General features: G+C 39.9%; 1 protein-coding gene across 2 annotated transcripts in view; it reads left to right on the top strand.

The window, feature by feature from the left end:
- Positions 1-1,823: 1,823 nt before the first annotated feature.
- The window catches only part of LOC144693734 (SPRY domain-containing SOCS box protein 1-like), a 229,914-nt gene continuing 211,568 nt past the window's right edge, over positions 1,824-20,169 (top strand). Inside the window, exon 1 of one of the 2 annotated variants that reach the window (XM_078563681.1) lies at positions 1,824-1,980. The gene's annotated coding sequence lies outside the window, so the exon portion shown is untranslated. The remainder of the gene's footprint in view (positions 1,981-20,169) is intronic. The other variant, XM_078563680.1, reaches the window with a different exon arrangement.

Here is a 20,169-nt window from a genome sequence, read left to right as displayed (position 1 = left end):
CACTTTGGTTCCTTGCAGACACAGTGGCAGGCTTACAGGCTTTGATATTATATGCCTCTGCCCTGCACATACAAAACTGCTGTCTGTTATACCTAACACAGCTCATTGAATGTAAATTCTCATTGTATCACCGGCCCCTTTGAACTCCACCTCTTCTAACAATAAAACCCCTTTCATAGTACCAATTTTATTGGTAATATAATCATATTGCTTGGTCTCTGCTAGCTAGGTGCCAGAATTCACTCCCCTTCTTGAATGCTCTATTCAAAAAAATGCAAATGCACTGTACCTCCCTTACATCTCAAAACTAGTATACATCAAAGCACCCAGACTACCTGGTTTTAATCCAATTAAGACACACCCATAGACTAAACCTCTATTTTAAAAGAAAAATATTCTCCAATAGTATTACATACATTAATAGCTTTATGACACAGATATTGTCACTGTTAAAATACATTTATATAGAACTTTTTAAAATTGAAAAATGTCTTAGGAAAGTGGACAATAAGCCAAAAAGGAGATATTAGGTGGGGAAAGGTGGTAGATAGGTTTTAAGGAGGGCTTTAAATGAGGAAAGAAAGGTGAAGAGGCTGAATGATTTAAGGAGACAAATCAAATACTGACAAGGGATTTAATCCTGGTATTTTCTTGCCCTATACTTGCGGTAGAGTGTCTACCTATTCTGCAGTTGTTTGCATAATTGTGAGAGCTCTGACATAATTAGAGGTGTGATTTGGAAGAACTATTGAATCTAATGGTGGAAGGAAATTAAATTTACATAGAGGGTGTGGAGTGTAAGGAAATATAACTTACCTGAAATTATCAAATAAATAATTTTAGAAGGTAGGAGGGGAATGTGGAAAAATGCAGACATGCAGAAAAGCAGCCCAAAACAGCTTTTTGCATTGAAATAAAACAAATGTGAAAAGTTATCTTCAACAAATTTGCATTAGAATAAAAATACACTTCCGTTGGAGGGCACCTGACTGGAGATAAAATATCTTAAGACATTTGAAGTTAGTATGAATGATATGAAACCTGATATTTTTGCAACTCAAATAATGGGCTTAATGCATATCTGCCTGATACTAATGCGTTGGAACCCTTTGCTTTTAATCTTTTTAGGATTGCGTAAGCAAAATGTTTAAAGAACAAAAGCAAAACACTGTGGATGTTGGATATCTGAAATAAAAACAGAAGCTGAAAATATTCAGCAGCTCAGGCAACAATTGTAGAGAAACAAGAGTTAATTCAGGTCCGTGCCATTTCATCAGAACTGTAAGAAGTTACAAATTTAACTGTTTATCATCAAGTACCGAACCGGAGGGGAACTCGGTATAATCTAAAGCTGTTGCCCTTAATGTTGAGGCTGGAAGGCTATGGAATGCCGAAGTGGAAGATGAGGTGCTGTTCCCCGAGCTTCATTAGGGTTTACAGTAACATTCAGACGGGCGAATGTGTTAGCAAATGTGTGACCATATCTGCGATCCTCTAGGGGTCACAGTCTCGCAGTGACTGCTGCTAACCTAACCGGCGTTAGGGCACCGAGGATGCCGAGCCGCTCCTGCTGCAATGAACATCCAATGGGGGTTCACCTCGGGGGCATGAATGAACGGCTGGATCAATAGGACAGCAGCTGGGTGGCTTTGCAAAAGGGAAAGTCCAGAGAATGACCAGTGCCGTTTCGAGGGAGGGTGTCAGACACGGCGTACGCGCGCGCCTGTCAATCAGCTGTGTGTGCGCGCGCGTGCGTGCCTGTCAATCAGCGGTGCACGCGCGCAGTCAATCAGCGGTGTGCGCGCCGGGGAGCCGGAGCAAACGCCGAGAGAGAGCAGGAGTTGCCCGCGGTAACCGTGCAGTAAAGTTCACTTTAAACAGGCAAAACATTAAAGAGACGGAGACGATTTCTTCTTCTTTACAAGAAAGAAAAACAATCACTTGAGTAGCAGCGCCGCATCTCCTTGAACTCCTTGCCTGGTGAGTAACACGCTTGGAAGTGGATTTAAATTGTATCTAAAAATAAAAACACTGGCTGTCATCAGTCTCTCTTTTATTATACATTAGTTACTGGAACATGCATTCTACATTCTTTTTACGGGGAAGTATGACGGGTTTATGTATTTTAATGCCTCACAATTTGTGTTCGGAAAATTCTGGCTCTTTGCATCAATGGATCGTTTTTATTACATTCTTAACATATTGGAGTGAAGAGAAATCCCTATTTTAAATGTATTCTTTGAGTGATTAGCCAACTAATTACCATGAGGGATTAAGGAGCTTTGTCTCAGCCTGGCTTGCCCTTTCCAGTGTCTCTGGTGGGGACAAGTCTTGTACTTGGCATTTGAAGGACAACATGCTGCCAGTGGGGATGAGCTGGGTTTATCTTGTAAGAAGTTGGACTTGGGGCTGGGGCGAGGAATTGAGCGAAAGGGGTTCAGCTGGTGCTGGGGGTGACTAAGGGACCTGGCCAGACACCAGCAACAGCTGCTGGGTAAGAAATTGTCGAGACACATGGACATTTGCATTTCAAATGAATCGATCCGACTATCTAGACCCCTGCAGGCTTTTATTGGTAATATTTCCTCCGCCCGCTCCCCCTCTACGTCAACATTTCCAACTCACTAGGGCGAGTAAACGACTGAAATAAGTGTTTCTGAAAATAAATGGTCCTCAATGTAAAGGAAATATCGTTGGCACGTTTATAGAACGGGATGCGTTACTTCGTTGGTTTTACGCTACTTCTGCAAGCAATTGGCAAAAATTGAGTCCGTTACAGTGAAACTTGCTACATTTCAGATGTTAACAGCATCCCATTAATTAAACAAAATATACGTTGTATGTTTTTAATTTTTTTTTACACGTTTACTACAAGGTTTTAACACATGCGGGGTCTTGATTCCATAATTAGGTATTGTGGGATCTAAAACGAAAATTTATTTCCAGTTATTAACTTCTGCCCATTGGTAGTGCTGGAATGATGATTATACCGACGAATAACGTCCAGTGGTGATGCTGTTTTGATGATGATGTGAAACCCACAGGTCACTAGGAGAGAGAAAAGGAGAGACAAAAGCAAAATACTGTGGATGTTGAAAATCTGTAATTAAAACATGATGGAAATACCCAGGTCAGCCAGCATGTGTGGAGAGAGACCCGGGAAAAGTTAGAGAGGTCACAGGTTTTAAGCAAGGACAGAGGTGTAGTGTGGGGAGACGAAAAAGGAAAGTCTGTGGTAGGTTGCAAGTATTACAATTGCTGTTGTCCGAAAAAATAGTAGCAGAGGTTAGGATCTGAAATTGTTCAACTCTCTGAGTCCAGAATGCTATGAGGTGCCCTTTCTCAAGTTGCGTTGAACTTTATTGGAACGGTTGGATGCTGAGGACAGAGAGATTATAGTGGAAGTTGGGTGGAGAATTAACATGACCAGTGACCAGAAGCTTAGGGTCATGTATTCTCTTTGAACAGAGGTGTTCTGCGCAGCAGTCAACCAACCTGTGTTTGATCTCCCCAGTTGTAGATGAGAGTACATCATGAACAGTGGATACAGCATACTGAATTGGATGAACTTAATATTAAATCAGCTTCACCTGGAAGGAAAATTTGGGATCCTGGATAGTGGGAAGGGAAGAGGTAAAAATGGCAGGTTTGGTATCTCCTGTACTTTGCATGGAAAGGTGCTATGCGAAGGCATGTTGGGATGATTGAAGAGTGGATCAGGGTGTCATGGAGCAACAGTTCCTTCAGAATGTGCCTTGGGAGGGGAGGGGAAATTGTGTTTGGTGGAAGAAATGGTGGCAGATGAGCCATTGAATGTGAAGGTTCATAGGGTGGTAAGTGAGGATAAGGCAGACCCTATCGTGACTCTGGCAGGGAGGAGAAAGGCTGAGAGCAGAATTGTAATAAATGAAACAGACATGGTTGAAGACCCTGGAAGACGGAAGACACGGTGGACGGAAATCCTCGGTTGTGGAAAAACGGAGACAGCATCATCAGAACAGATGCAGCAGAAACCAAGAAACTACGAGAATGGAATGGAGTCCTTTCAGGAAGCACAGTGGGAAGAACTATAGTTAGGATAGCTGTTGGAGTCAGTGGGGTTATCGTGGATATTGATTGATAGCCTATCCCCAGAAATGGAGACAGAAGCTGAGGAAGTGGAGAGCCAATGATGGATCATGTGAAGGCCAGGGAAGGGTAGAAATTGGGAACATTGTTGATTAAATTTTCCAGCTTGGGGGCAAGGGCAGGAAATGGTATCTGTATCAATATGCCAGGGAAAAAGGAGAGGGAGGGAATCCAAGTAGAACTGGAACTAAGAATGTTTGGTGTTCTTAGGGAGTGAGTAGTGTTACCCCTGCCAAAAGATAACCAATGTTTGCTACAAGCCTGTGGTGGGCATAGCAGCTCATCTTAGGCAAGACATTTGTTACTTATTGAACTGATATTCTTTTTCTATTCCTCCTCCCAAAAGGCAATGACTTGCTCTGGGACAATTTGATGCATAGCTGCAGCCCTCCCTACCTTGTTCAAATGGGTTTTCTTCATGAACAGAAACAACAGCAGTGGTCTTTTTTTCTTCCTTTGAAAGAACTTGACTCTTTCCTTTTGAATACGCCCCCTCTCTCCAATTACAGGCACTGAGGCTAGTTCAAGTGTCTGCATTATTGTAGCTTAGATGAGTTAATTACCACCTACTTGGGACTGGATGTGGAATCTAGTCTGTGTTGTTCAGTGCCACCACTTCATTGAACCATAAGAACTGCTTATGACATGCCCTTGGGGGCAGATCAGGAGTAGCATTTTAATTTACTTTGAAGTTTCTTGCTCCACCATGGAAAGGATTATCAGTGTGATTTCGGGATGAGAATTTTAAATCTCAACAGTAAACCACATCGATGGAGCAGTTGCCTATTTTAAGTGCAAAGTTGTTTCAGTTTGTGACTAAACTTGTAAGCTGTGGATATTTGTAAATATAACATAGAACCACACTGTCAATCCAGGAAAGGATCATTGGAAATTGCTAGGCATTTAGCAATTTGAAAATAGACTTGTTTTCAGGTTAATATTCTAACACTACTGTATTTAAATTGAGGGCATTCTAACCATTTTACTCATCCCTACTCCAACCCCGTGCTAAATGACATCATAAATGGTTCACTTTCTTCAGTTTCTTCCTTTCAAAACTGTTGTCATTATCCCCTCAAAAAATACACCCTTGACATTTCTGACCTTGCACACTACCATTTCATCTCCACCACCCTTTCCTCTCCCAAGTCCTTGAATGTGTTATTGTCTCTTAAATCTGTGCTCATCTTTATCACAACTCTGGTTTTCATCCTGTCACACAACTTGAATGGCTCTAATCAAGGTCATACATGATAGCATCCTGTGTGACTGGGGTGCATGACGACTACTTGTCAGCCTCGACTATTTTTGACACAGTTGACAACTTCATCCTTTTCCAGTGCCTCTACTCTTTTGCTCAACTGAGTAGGACTGGCCTTGCTTGGTTCCAATCCTATCTATTCAACTGTAGCTAGAGGTCATCTAGTAATATCGCCTCTTCTTGCCACTGCATTGTACTGTCTGGAGTATCCAGGGGCCTCTGCTTAGACCCCTCCTCTTCCCTGTCTCCAAGCTGTAATTGAGCAACATTATCTGAAGACATGGTGTCAGGCTCTGCCGATAGAGCTAGGTGCTATGTCTCCACAACCTCTCAACCATTCCAGTACCCCTCTTGTCATTCTGTTTCATCCCTAGCCAGTTTTGGATAAGCTATAATTTCTTCTAGTGAAACACTGATTGCTTAAAGACACTGCATTTGGCTCCTACTGATTCCATTCCCTTCTCCAGCCATTGTCTTGGGTAGAGGCAACCTTGATGGCCTTTTTGACTCTTGTGGTAAAACTCCAATCTCATATCTGCCTACCTCCATTTCCAGAACATTGCCTGTCTCTGCCCCTCCTCAGCCTATTTGCTGCTAAACGATTTCAATAATCTCTTCCCATCTTCCATCCCCTATAAGCGTCAGTTTATTCAAAATTCTGCTGCCCATATCTCACAATCAGTCCCACTCATCCATTATGCTGTAGTTGTCAACCTATGATGGCTTTTGGCCCATTGCACCCCTAATTTGAAATTCTTAATCCTTGTATTTAAATCCCATCATTGGATCTACACCTGTAATTATCTCCAGCCTCTAACATTTAGAGGACTGTGTCCCTCCAACTCTGGCCTCTTGGGCATCCGCCATTCCTTCTGGTCAACCATTGGCAGCTATGCTTTCAGCCACTTAAATCCGAAGCTCTGCAAATGTGTTTGCTTCTCCATCTCTCCATCTTTAAAAGACCACCTTAAAAAAAAATCTATCTCTTTTACGAAGCTTTTATTCTTCTCACAAACCCCTTGTTTTGAGCCAGTAGGAACAGGAGTGCCCCCTGACTCTGCAGAAACATAGAAACATAGAAAATAGGAGCAGGTGTAGGCCATTCGGCCCTTCGAGCCTGCTCCGCCATTCATCATGATCATGGCTGATCATCCAACTCAATAGCTTGCTCCTGCTTTCTCCCCATATCCTTTGATTCCTTTCACCCCAAGAGCTATATCTAACTCCTCCTTGAAAACATACAATGTTTTGGCCTCAACTACTTTCTGTGGAAACGATTTCCTCAGTCTCACCACACTCCAGGTGAAGAAATTTCTCCTATCTTAGTCCTAAATGGTCTACCCCGTATCCTCAGACTGTGACCCCTGGGTCTGGACTCCCCCACCATCGGGAACATCCTTCCTGCATCTACCCTGTCTAGCCCTGTCAGAATTTTATAGTTTTCTTTAAGATCCCCCCTCATTCTCCTGAACTCCAGCGAATATAATCCTAACCAATTCAATCTCTCCTCATATGTCAGACCTGCCATCCCAGGAATCAGTCTGGTAAACCTTTGCTGCACTCCCTCTATAGCAAGAACATCCTTCCTCAGATAAGGAGACCAAAACGGCACACAATATTCCAAGTGTGGTCTCACCAAGGCCCTGTATAATTGCAGCAAGACATCCCTGCTCCTGTACTCGAATCCTCTCGTTATGAAGGCCAACATACCATTTGCCTTCTTTACTGCCTGCTGCACCTGCATGCTTACCTTCAACGACTGGTATACGAGGACACCCAGGTCTCATTGCACATTTCCCTCTCTCAATTTATAGCCATTCAGATAATAATCTGCCTTCCTGTTTTTGCTACCCGTGGGTAACCTCACATTTACCCATATTATACTGCATCTGCCACGCATTTGCCCACTCACTCAGCTTGTCCAAATCACACTGAAGCATCTCTGCATCCTCCTCACCACTCAGCCTCCCGCCCAGTTGTGTCATTTGCAAATTTGGAGATATTACATTTAATTCCCTCATCTAAATCATTAATATATTTTGTGAATAGCTGGGGTCCCAGCACCTATCCCTGTGGTACGCCACTAGTCACTGCCTGCCATTCGGAAAAAGACCCCTTTATTCCTACTCTTTGTTGCCTGTTTGCCAACCAGTTTTCTATCCATCTCAATACGTTACCCCCAATCCCTTGCGCTTCAATTTTACATGCTAATCGCTTATGTGGGACTTTGTCGAAAGCCTTCTGAAAGTCCAAATAAACCACATCCACTGGCTCCCCCTCATCAGATCTACTAGTTACATCCTTGAAAAATTCCAGTAGATTTGCCAAGCATGATTTCCCTCTTGTAAATCAATGCTGACTCTGTCCAATTCTGCCACAACTAGATTGCCAATTATTCCTTTCTCATTACACAATACCCAGTCTAGGATGGCCTGTTCTCTAGTCGGTTGCTCAACGTATTGGTCCAGAAAACCATCCCGTATACACCCCAGGAATTCCTGCTCTACGGTATTGTTACTAATTTGATTTGCCCAATCTATATGCAGATTAAAGTCACCCATAATTACAGATGTTCCTTTATTGCATGCGTCTCTAATTTCCTGTTTAATGCCATTCCCAGCATCACCATTACTGTTTGGGGGTCTAAATACAATCCCTACTAACTTTTTTTGCCCCTTGGTGTTTCTCAGCTCTACCCCTACAGATTCCGCATCATCGGAGCTAATATCTTTCCTCACTATTGCGTTAATTTCCTCTTTAACCAGCAATGCAACTCCACCCTTTTCCTTTTTGTCTGTCCTTCCTAAATACTGAATACCCCTGGATGTTCAGTTCCCATCCCTGGTCACCCTGCAGCCAAGCTTTGTAATCCCAACTATATCATACCTGTTTAAATCTATTTGCGTGGTTAATTCATCTACTAAATTCATCCACATCCTTAAGGCTTGTCTTTTTAACATTACTTGTCCCACTCCCACTACTTTTCACTGAGGCCCTGTTTGATTCTTGCTCTTGATTTCTCTGTCTATCACTCTTCTTATTCCCCTTTCCGTCTTTTGTTCTTGTCCTTGATTCTCCCTCCTCTGACTCCTTGCATAGGTTCCCATCCCCCTGCCATTTTAGTTTAAACTCTCCCTAACCACTCTAGCAAATATTCCCCCTGGACATCAGTCGTGGTCCTGCCCAGGTGTAACCCGTCCAGTTTGTACTGGTCCCGCCTCCCCCAGACGAATTTCCAGGACTTGCCTGAGGACAGCTGCTAACGAGTATGCTGATGAGGCCCTAGGAAAAATTTCTATGGATCCTCTTGCTCCCTTTCACCACACTGAGTCTAATTTCTACCCCATTGTGCTTTAAAGAACATGCAATCATTACTAAAACTGTTGTCTTTATTCTAGTATCACATGTCTTGCTAGAAGATTGATTTCTTTAGTTGTGAATTAATTTTTTGTATGCGCTAAATCACTTGTACATTTTTTTGTATATATAAGCATGAAATAAATACTTGTCTTATTTGTCATAGGTAATCATGCAGAGCAATTCGTGCAGCATTCACAAAGTGACCTTGGAGCATATAGTGTCTTCATCCTAAATAATAGTAATTGATAAAGACAATTTTAAAGCATAAGAGGACAATATTTGTTTTGAGGCAGTATGAAGCCATCTGGTTATGCACTTTGGAAACAAATGTAATTTGGGATTCATTGCTGTCAGTAAACTACACAGAATGAGCTGAGCATATTAACATGTAAAATCTGAATATCTTCTTGTTACCAGGGAGACGGAGAAATTACTATAAACAGAAGCAAAATTGCCTTGACAAACAAAGGAAATTTGCGACCTGTTATATCAACAGTTTAAACCTATGATTGTAGACCTCCCAATGGCTCAGCAAGTTTATTCAGCGATTAGCTGAGCTTCACGAACTAAGTAGGAATGCCCTGTGCTTGACTCTCAATCTATGCTGACTGAGCATAGGCTGATGGTGGAACAGTACTATTGGCCTGGGTGTCCCTGTGCTAGTGGGGAAAAATTCTCTTTTTGAACTCATCAGGCTAGCATATCAATACTTAGATTTTTTAAATATAGATGTTTTCCATTTATGCTAGAATATACCACCATACTAACTGACAATTTTCCAACATAGAATTTTGCTGGAAATTAAAACCTATGAAAACAAACCACTTCCCTTTGACCTGGTTGGGAGGAATGTTACCCTGCCCATGGAACAAACAACTTTGTGTTTTATTTATCTTGTAATTTAAAACATCTAGGTCTTTACATATTGTAGATGATGATGATTTATTGTGATTCAGTTCTGCTCAAAAGCTATTATATTCTTGCTTCCAGGCTTTATTTTGCAAAAGTGTGGTACGCGGGGAGTACATCATGTTACATTCATGCCAGGCATTGACCATCACCAATGAGAGAGAATCCAAACATCTCCTTTTGACCTTCAATGGCATTAGCCTCACTGGTTCTACCAACACCCCCCCCCCCCCCCCCCCCACCCCCCCACACACACACACACACACACACACACACATTCCCCCCGCTAACAAATATCCCGGGAGTTATAGTTGATCTGAAACTTAACGGGACCTGCCCCACTCCCAAATACCATCATGCCCGCTCCGTCGGGCTCCATTAAATCCCAGCCATAGTATCATTTTAACTGCACCAGCAAGCGACCTGGAGGAAAACATAAAAAGACTTGATCTTGTATTATTGATTCTGTATAAGCAGTATTGCTGGATGTAGCTTTGTCAAGTATGTGAAGATATAATTGTATTGTTGAAAAAAGAGACGTTGAAGCTTTTCTTGCGAAGTGTCCTGATGAGCGCAGGACAAAATGCTTTGACAGCACTGAAGAGTTCTGTACTATCAAATGATAATTGAAGTAATTTTTGTGACATTACCTTTAAACTATTTTAAATTGCATCGTTTTTTGTTGGAAGTAGAGATGTAATGAACAACAAAGTGTTTGCAGTGATGTTTTTCCTTTGTACATTTCTAATTCTTTGTTTCTTTTGTATGCTAGTGACAATGCTGTCTGAAGGTCTGTGGTGACTTCTATTTTTGTTTCAGTTCAGTAACTTCCATAAGTATACATAGATTAGAACTGGCAGCAAATGTGCTAAAATCTGTGTGGTATGGGTTCTTAAAGTGGGTCATGTCAGCACTCTATTCTACTTTATAAATGATTTCATTTTTAAACAATTTTTTTGTATGCTTTTATAGTTTATCCCATTTAAAAACTAATTCGATTTAAAATAATTTGCATATAAACTCGCCAAGCTCTGAAATTTGCCACCTATTTATTTTTGAAGCCTTTAATTCTGGCTTTTGTGTTTTGCAGTGGATACATATGATATAAAATGTGTTTTTTTTTAAGTGAGTTGTTGACTTAAAACACAACTCAGTGTTTTATAATGTACACAATTTATGAATCTAATATACACTATTAACTGAAATTGGTGAGTCTTGTTGGGAACCATATCGTTAGCCTTTTACAGTGTGTGTATGTGATGGAAAATAAATACGTATATAATTTCCCATCCATTGCACATAAGGCAGCACATTACCTGTGCTGTACTTTGGCATATGCAGCATTGGCCAATTATATGCTAATTAGTTAAATTGCACACTTGTAAGGTGACAAATGAAACTTAGCAACTTAATAGGCATACAAAACGTTTACCAATACAGTTTTTCCAGGTATTTCTGTTTCTGTTTTTGTCAAAACATTTACCAATACAGTTACGCAATGCAATGACTGTTTATATTTTCAAAACCTTTATTGTAATAAATCAATACTTAGCTGTTAACAGGAAAATCCACCTATGAATGAAATATTAATCCGACTAATTGCTCGAAATATTTTAGAATTTCTTTTTTGCCTACTTTTAATTGTCTTCAGCCTAGCAAATAACCAAGAAAGTAAGGGCACTGAAATTCCATGGGGTTTCTCCCTGTGGTTTGCTATCACTCCACTGGGAGGGGTAAAACCCTCTTCCAGCCTTCTATTCTTTTCAATCCTGAGATCCTCTGACTGGTCTTTGTGGCCCCACTATTCCCCCTCCACCATAATTGGTGGTAAAGCCTTCAGCCACCACTACCCTTCTTACTGCAGCTCCCTTCCTAAAGTTTTGTGCCCTTCCACTTCTCTTTCTCTATCAATAACACCTACTTCAACCAAGCTTGTAACCATCTTTTCTAATCTCTTCCCTCCATAGTTTGGTAATATATAAATGCAGTTTTTATCTGTCGCTTGCTTTCATCTGCCAGTTTGCCTTGGATCAACATTTGATCCTTTTGAAGTTCATTAATCTGGTAAATATAAATGCATTGCGGCATTGCTTCTTGTTAAGTAGCATTTTATTTGCTGTCTTGAAATGTGTTCAGACAGTTCTCAGCAATGCTAAACAAATGCAGGAAATGCACTTTGGTATTCTTTATTGGAAAAATCATACACATAATATTCGACTATAGTTGCTGCAATGTACAGTGCTACCACTTAATGACAGAAATTGATTTTCAAAACAATATAAGCACTTACTATGTCAAGTTTCTCAAGTATCCATTCCTTATATGCAGTTTTCGAAAAGCTGTTTTTTTTTTCCTCTTCCTTTCTCTCTCCCCTTCTCTGCTGAATACTTTGATTCCTTTGTTTTACTTTGTTTTAGTATTGACCCATGGATGTTGGTGGTCTTGCAATATCTTAGCCAATTGGTACATTGCTTTGTTTGATCTTTGATTTTTTGTTGGCAGACTATTTGGGAAAGGAAGAGGCACATGGTGAGTCATTGCAACCGAAATGGAATCCTCATTGGAACTAAGTCCTACTTGAAACACGCATGATCGAGATCAGGAGCTAGACCCTGACATCTCATTTTTAAAAATAATTGTCTTTAATCACCAGATATTGAGCCTGGTTGGTGTGTTCCAACAGAGTTCAGTCAATTCAGCATAGATTGTGTTTTGGCTGAATTTCAAAATACCAGGATAATCATTAAATTCATTGACTGCTTGGGAAAGGTACCTGTTTCTTTTTCTGCTTTTCCCAGCCTTTCCACTAGAAAACTCCTCCTTTGTATCTATTCAGTTTCAGGAAACTCTTCCACTGACTGTATATAGTAAACTGGAGTCCAAAGAGTGAAAAAATATTTTAAAGATATGTGGTCTTGGATATCTTATGAAAATATAAAATAGAATATTTGAGTGTTTTGCACTCTGAAATATTTATTTTGGTAAATGCCTAAGAATTATTGAAAAGTAACATTTAAAGGGGCAATACTTCATTTTTTCTGAATATGTAGCAATCTGTTAATTTGTTTTCACAGTTGCAATGTTCACCGTCGTAGGAGTGTTTGTTACAGCAGATGTAATATCTCTGTTCCATGAGGCTTCTTGTTTTCAAAGGTGATGTTAATTTTTCTACTTTAACCATTACAGAGCACAAGCTGTTGGTGAAATTGTGGCATTATTTGTACCTTTGTGCAAAAATCAAATGTATTAACTCATCCTTGTGATTTAATGAATCAGTTACTCAGGTATTGTATGTTATACTCCGGCTACAAGCCACACCGTGGGTTTTGCATCTCCCTTACATGTTTGCATAGAGCACCTCACCCAGTGGTTTAAAAATTAAGTAGACCAATGTCTAAACACTTAAATTAATTGCAGATGGATTGATAAAGTCCCACGTCATAGGTTAATGTATAAAATTAAAGCACATGGGTTTGGGGGTAATATATTGATATGAATTGAAAATTGGTTAGCAGATAGGAAACAGAGAGTAGGAATAAATGGGTCTTTTTTGGAGTGGCAAGGGGTGACTAATGGGGTACTGCAGGGATCGGTGCTTGGGCCCTAGCTATTCACAACACATCAATGATTTGGATGAGGGAACCAAATATAATATTTCCAAGTTTGATGACGACACAGAACTTGGGAATGTAAGTGATGAGGAGGGCATTAAGAGGCTTCAAGGTGATTTAGACAGATTGAGGGAGTGGGAAAATACATGGCAGATGCATTTTACCACGGATAAGTGTGAAGTTATCCACTTCAGTAAGAAAAACAGAATGGCAGGGTATTACTTAAATGGTAATAGATTTGGAAATGTTGATGTAAAAAGGGACCTGGGTGGCCTTGTGCACCAATCACTGAAAGCATGCATGCAGGTGCAGCCAAGCAGTTAAGAAAGCAAATGGTATGCTAGCCTTCATTGCGAGAGGACTTGAGTACAGGAACAGGTATGTCTTGCTGTAGTTGTACAAGGCCTTAGTGAGACCACACCTGGAGTATTGTGTGCAGTTTTGGTCTCCTTACCTAAGAAAGGATACACTTGCCATAGAAGGAGTGCAGTGAAGGTTCACCAAACTGATTCCTGGGATGGCAGGATTGTCGTATGAGGAAATATTGGGCCAACGGGGCCTGTATTCACTGGAGTTTAGAAGAATGAGAGGGGATCTCATTGAAATATATAAAATTCTGACAGGGATGGACAGACTGGGTGCAGGGATGATATTTCCTCTGGTTGGTGGGCCTGGAACAATGGGTCACAGTCTCAGGATATGGAGTAGACTATTTAGGACTGAGATGAGGAGAAACTTCTTCACTCAGAGGGTGGTGAACCTATGGAATTCTCTACCACAGAAGGCTGTGGAGGCCAAGTCACTGAATATATTTAAGAAGGAAATCGATAGGTTTCTGGACTCTAAAGGTGTCAAGGGATATGGGGAGAGTGTAGGAGTATGGCGTTTAAATAGAGGATCAGCCATGGTCATATTGAATGGCGGAGCAGGCTCGAAGGGTCAAATTACCTAGTCCTGCTCCTATTTTCTATCTTTCGAAGTACAGTACATGGAATCCCTTGAGTACATTAAACCCAGCTTGACAATGCCGGAGTTGTAGTGCATGTGATGTCAGGACCAAATGGTGTGAAACTACGGCCTCCAGGGGATCTCTCTCTGCCTCTATCCAGAATTAGATAAGGCCCAGGCTCTGATTGGTACTATAACTTTAGCATTGCTGCAAAGTGGAAGCCAGTTTTTAGTGATACTGAAGTTGTCGCATAGATCCTTACTTAAGCAGGATCATATAATGCAAAGAAGATAGTCACCATAAAAGGATGATGATTAACTTTGAAATTATGGTATTAGTGGCTTCGTAGCACAGACTACAGATCAAGCTGGTCAAATATACATTTCTTTTTACAAGCTAGCTACCATATCTGTTCATAAACTGAATAAGCAATTTTCCCACAGACCTGCAAAGAAATCAGCTCTTAATTCTCTCAAGCCTTCTGTTCGAACATGAATTTCTGAATTTGATAACATTGTTTTAAAAAAGGGATGCTGTTATAGGGTCACTGTGATTCACTGGTCTGCGTGTCACTTTCTGATGCATTAAAAATTATTAGAATTAATGTAGCATCTAGAGGCCTAATTTCTGAGTGAAACAAATGTAACTATTAATTTTTAAAAAAATTATTGTGAAACAAAGATAGTGATTATCACTCTCTCAGCAAAGCTCAGAAAGTAACTTAACAGTAAGGAGGTCATGTTGAACTGTATAAGACAATAGTTAGGCCTCGCCTGGAGTAATGGGTCCAGTGCTGGGCACCATGAGGAAGGATGTGAAGGCATCGGAGAGAGTATAGAGGAGATTCACAAGAATGATTCCAGGGATAAACAACTGTAGCTATGAGGATAGATTGGTGAGGTTGAGCCTGTTTCCTTAGAGAAAAAGTGGCTGAGAGGAGACGTGATAGAGGTATTCAAGATTCTGAGGGGTATGGATAGTGGGAAACTGTTCCCACTCAAGAGAGCATCAAGAACTAGAGGGCACAGATTCAAAATCATGGACAAAAGGAGTAGAAGTGATATGAGGAATTTTTTTTTCACCCAGAGGATGGTTGGAGTCTGGAACAAACTCCCTGGAAGGGTGATGGAGGCAGGTTCAATCGAGGCATTCAAAAGGCAATTGAATTGCTACTGAAAAGAGAGAATGTGCAAGGTTACCGGGATAAGACTGGAGAGTCAGATTAGGAAGAGTGCTCTTTCAGTGAGCCAGTGCAGACTCAATGAGCCGAATGGCCTCCTTCTGCACTGTAAAGATTCTGTGATTCTTTGAATGTTATGACCATAGCCGATGTAATTGCTGCACAAGCCAAACCCCAGAGGGGACCTTGGCTTAGAGGCCATACCCTTTTTTTCAGTATTCTGAAAATGAGAAGAAAATGTTGATCTCAGCAGCAAGAAATCCGGTGACACTTTGGGGGTTCTAAAAAAATTAAAAGTAAAAGTTTTATTAACAAGAATAAAAGAAAACATAAGCAGACACGATTACAGTCGCACGGTTAAAATTAGTCTTACAACACATTCCACCAAAAGACTCCCTACTTGGTTAGACCAACAAGTAAAGACCTCCCAGACAACACTCCCTTGTATAAAAACAAAAAACTACTGCGGATGCTGGAAATCCAAAACAAAAACAGAATTACCTGGAAAAACTCAGCAGGTCTGGCAGCATCGGTGGAGAAGAAAAGAGTTGACGTTTCGAGTCCACATGACCCTTCAACAGAACTGAGTGTAGTTAGGAGAGGGGTGAAATATAAGCTGGTTTAAGGTGGGGGGCGGGGGGAGAGAAGTTGAGGGTGGGGTGGTTGTAGGGACAAGCAAGCAGTGATAGGAGCAGATAATCAAAAGATGTCACAGACAAAAGGATCAAAGAGGTGTTGAAGGTGGTGATATTATCTAAGAACAGTGCTAATTAAGAATGGATGGCAGGACACTCAAGGTACAGCTCTAGTGGGGGTGGGGTGGAAAGATTGACAAGGTATTAGTTGTAGATTTAAAAATAATGGAAATAGGTGGGAAAAGAAAAATCTATATAAATTATTGAAAGAAACAAAAGGGAGGGGGAAGAAACGGGGTGGGGATGGGGGGAGGGAGTTTAAGATCTAAAGTTGTTGAATTCAATATTGAGCCCGGAAGGCTGTAAAGTGCCTAGTCGGAAGATGAGGTGCTGTTCCTCCAGTTTGCGTTGGGCTTCTCTCCTAACTACACTCAGTTCTGTTGAAGGGTCATGTGGACTCGAAACATCAACTCTTTTCTTCTCCACCGATGCTGCCAGACCTGCTGAGTTTTTCCAGGTAATTCTGTTTTTGTTTTTAACACTCCCTTATAGATGTTTAACTATAAAAATCCAATAATGTTACCCAAGGCCAAACTGTTGTAACTTTAATAGAGGCATACCACATGACTTCTTAAACTCTTTCTCACTTTGCTGTAGAAATCCAAAACTTCAGAACAAGACTACTTTTTGCAGCCCAAAGCTTTTCTAGCTTGGTCGGATGGCTGATTTAAACTGCATCTTCTCCCAGCCTAGAGCTACAGCTAACAGGTCTCAGCTACAGCTAATAGCCAACCTTAAGCTTTCCGCAGTAACTCTAAAATACATTTTTCCCCCTTTCATCTCAGGTTCCAATGTTCTCACACCTCTTTGAAACTCAAATATTTCCAAATATAAAATCTTTCAAGTTTCTATTTTGCCTCTGCTTTTGGGTTAATAAAATGTAATATACCCTCTTCTGTTTACATATGGAGCTCCTGCAAGATGCAAACACGTTTCTTGTTACCTCTGACTTCCCTTTTGATATTAAAACAAGCTCTCAACTTATCTAAAAATGCAAATGTTAGATCCAACCTATTCAGTTATACCTCAAGCCTAACACCTCTTATCCTTCCATGTTTTAAACCCCCCAGACAACCTGTCTTCTAGTAACTTTATCCCAGCTTAATTAAATCATGTACACACGCGCACATACATAGCCTTCTTCACAGAATAACACACTATTCCCCAAAAATATTTTTAAAGAAACATCCATTCTCTCAAGATGCAAAGTATAGGACACTTTTCCAGCAGTATACTGTACAACATTTTTACTTGAGTGCACCACCTGGAATGAGGAACTTTTTAAAAAAATGAGATATTTAGATGTAATGAATCATTTTAAAATTAGTAGTAGACTGTAATTCTGTGCACTCATGCACATTTTCCCTTAATTAAAATAAAAACTGCTAGATTCATTGCTTGCTATTTTTCTCTTGAAACTCTTTGTCATTGTACAATGGATTGGACTTTTTACTCAAGTATGGTGCAAAATGGGTGGACAGGATTGCAACTCACAGCTGATACTTTAGTGAATAGGGTCTTGTAGGTCATATTTACCAGAGAAAAGGCTTTATTCCAAAGGAACATGCGATATTGTTGCGCCATATGTTTACGGAATATATGGAAGCTCCAAAAACCAAGCTTTTCTGTTTTTCTGGTAAAAGGGATTCCTGCATATATTTCCATTTGCAATTTAAGTGAAAATTAACATTTATTTATTTTATGTGTTGTCTGTAATGCTTGATAGGTGTGGAAATTCTTCATTTTGATTTTCATTTTGCACATTTTATGTATCGAAGTGCTCTTTTTGAATGCTATTATGCATTTTAGTGGGGTGGGGAATGACTATATTTTGCATTTTAATGACAGACTTAACTTATCAGTCAAAATGTGGTGTTGCCATGTGACATTTAAATCCAAGTATTGTAATAAATATTGTCAGCACCAAAGGGTAGACAGAGCAATTCAGTGACTTGGGTTGCAGTAGATGATGCACATCAATGAAGATTAAATGTCTTTTTATCTCTTCATTTATGATTATATTAATGAGATGAGGCAATATATAAAAGTTTAACAAAGACAGGACACACTGATATCCCTGGGCAACGATGTTTGACTTGAAGGGCAATATTTTCTGACTTAAATGTTGTCATAAATTTAAATATAAATTGCAACCAAAATAGGAATACACAACGACCAAAACCTTCCACTGTAATTGGGTTTGAACAAAATATCTCCAGGGCAACATAGCCGTTTTTGTGTGTTGTACTAAAGCCTTTTGTTACTTTGATCGATGACCTTGCTCATCACTTGAACTGAAGCGCAGGAGACTGGTTGATTCAATAAAGGTATTAAGTACTGTATGTCATCTCTGATCAAACTTGCATTTATGTTTCTTACCCTACCTGCCCGCTCCACTCCTATGATTGATGACTTTATGCTGTTGTAGAGTTTTATTTTTACCAGTAGTAATTCCTCACTTAACATGCTAGTTGTGTTCTTGGAAGTGCAACTTTAAGCAAAACAACATTATGCAAATCAGATTTTCCCATAAGAATTAATGCATAAGTTGAAGTTAGGTTCTTTTGGACATTTTATAATTTTATATTTCTCATCAGAAAAAAAATAAGTTGAAATACTGTACATGTAGAGAACGTTTCTAAATGAAAATTTTAAAATAAAATACATTTCTAAATGCAAAAAAGATATAAATTTAAATACGTTGACACTCACCAGTGATGGCTATGGAGCTTGCTTGTAGTGATGGAGTTAATGGGATGAAGAGACAGGATGGTCAACAACCTTTTTTTTTAAAAAATGTATCCAAAGTCTGTTTAATGGCGATTTTTAATTTTGGCAAAGCTCCTTGTAACAGTCAATGTCATTATTGATCGCCTTATTCACTTTTGAACTGTGTTCTCTGTTTTGACCATCCTTAGTGAAGATTTTCATTGCTTCTTCAATAAACTGAAAAGCTTTTGAGAATTGTTTTGTTGTAACATTAGAGCAGGTGGTTTTTCACCAGTTTGGTTTTCTCCTTTAGCTTGTTGTTTTTCTAGTGTCACGGAAGTATAATAATTCTCATAATATTATTGTGATTTATTGTAAAAGTAGGTTAATATTGGGGTTTGGATAGTGTGTGCATGTGTTTTTTAATTGAATTGGAGACAGCTGGTCTGGAGGCTTTGACTCATCAAAAGAAGCCAGGTTTGAAATGCTAAATAAATAACATCGCTGAAGTTTTAGAATGTGAGATGAGGAGAATTTGCATTTTTAGATAAATCAGGGTAGTTTGAATTTCAAAGAGATGGTAGGATGTTACACCTTGCCAGAGAATCTAGGCCAAGCAGTGTGTTTATTTTTCCTAAAGGCTACTAATAGTATTCGCACCATGAAAAGATTTATATTATGAGAAAGTAAAGTTCCAAAGACATATGGGAACAATGGAATTTGCATTTAAAGGGGAAAAACATGTATAAAGGGCTATGTGTCAGGGAAGGCATTGTAAAACCTAACAGAAGCATGAAAAGCATCCAGCAGTTGTGCATTAAGCTGCTGTGTACAGAAACCGAAGCTGGGAAAAGTCACTTTGAATTCTGTTGTCCAGGGTATTGTGGTGACTTGCCTGGATCTGTTTAAAATCTATTTGGTTTTGACTGTTGCCTTAATGGGGGTGTAAAGGAGTTATTATAGTAGTAATCTGTAGACCTATGTGTGTGCTTGAAACCTTTTCTTTTGTTCTTAAAGGTTTAATTTAGTTTTCTAAAAAACCTCTAAATCTTGGTGGACTTATTACTACTGAATTCAAGGCATGCATCTAGAAATAAATACAAATTGCAAAACCATTGTAATAGCAGGATCAAGTTTCCCTCGTGGATTCAATCCACCTGGCACACATCATCTGTTGCGCCATAACACTAGTTGCATTAAATCCTCATTTGACAGTTCTTCTCAGTGAGATTCAAGCAATTCCACCGTGTTAGCCTCCTCCACCTCTTCAAAGCCAGCTTGCTTTACTAAGTTGCTTGTTCCTAAAGTTCAATGTGAAATAGTGTCATCAAATCCTGAGGCCATTGACATATTTGGGCCTTTTATGC

The sequence above is a fragment of the Cetorhinus maximus genome, chromosome 19, assembly GCF_964194155.1.
Source record: "Cetorhinus maximus chromosome 19, sCetMax3.hap1.1, whole genome shotgun sequence".
Lineage (NCBI taxonomy): Eukaryota > Metazoa > Chordata > Chondrichthyes > Lamniformes > Cetorhinidae > Cetorhinus > Cetorhinus maximus.
The sequence above is the reverse complement of the archived record's forward strand: the minus strand, read 5'-3'. Positions and strand labels throughout refer to the sequence as shown.